This window comes from Suricata suricatta, chromosome 1, assembly GCF_006229205.1.
Source record: "Suricata suricatta isolate VVHF042 chromosome 1, meerkat_22Aug2017_6uvM2_HiC, whole genome shotgun sequence".
Classification (NCBI taxonomy): Eukaryota; Metazoa; Chordata; class Mammalia; order Carnivora; family Herpestidae; genus Suricata; species Suricata suricatta.
In genome coordinates this window covers 115,673,347-115,674,308 of record NC_043700.1, presented here as the reverse complement: position 1 = coordinate 115,674,308, position 962 = coordinate 115,673,347, and positions in this window count along the sequence as shown.

Sequence of the window (962 nt, the reverse complement as noted above, 5' to 3'; positions counted from 1 at the left end):
GGTTCATGAAGCCATAAATGTCTTCTGCATTTTAAGGGGAACTGTTTCCCCCCTGCCCAGTTCTAATTGGCATTGCTTGGGTACTTACTCCATTTGAGAGGCAGAGACAGCCCTGGCTATAGACCCATGAATTGGAATAGGAAACTGAATTGAAAGAAGGCACAGATGGCTTGACATGAGGGAACCAGAAATGGCTGGTACTAATCCTGTTAAATCTAAGGTTCCAAAGTTATCCATCAAACACTTTCTTTTGGGAAACACACCTCCCCATAGAGAAGATGGATATCTAGTTTGCAGGTACAGATCTGAATTATGTTGTGCAATTTTTCTTGTTAATTTTATTTTTCTTTTCTTTTTTTTAAAGTTTAAGTCAAAACAAGGGGGGAAGGGTAGATAGAGGGAGAGAGGATCCTAAGCAGGCCGACATGGGGCTTGAACCCATGAACTGTGAGATTATCACCTGAGCCAAAATCAAGAGTCGGCTGCTTAACCAATTAAGCCACCCATGTGCCCCGAGCATTGGAATTCTTAGTCAAAACTGAGATAATATGAAAAATGCCATTTTAATGTCCTATTATACTTAATCATGAAGTTATATCTTGTACTTCTCCAGCCTGTCAGGTTTTCCAGAGTTACGGAGTCTCCAGAGCTTCTGTCTGAAACATTTAAAAAATTTGTATTTATTTTTGAGAGAGAGAAGCAGAGTGAGAGCGAGAGAGAGAGAGAGAAAATGAACATGAGGGGGAGGGGGCAGAGAGAGAGAGAGGAAGACACAGAATCTAAAGCAGGCTCCAGCCTCTGAGCTGTGAGCACAGAGCTCAATGTGGGGCTAGAACTAACTAACCTTGAGATTATGACCTGAGTCAAAGTCTAGCACCCAACCAACTGAGCCATCCAGGTGCCTCTGTCTGGAACATTTTTTATATATTAAAAAAATATCAGGCTAGAGACTGGCTAGCGCA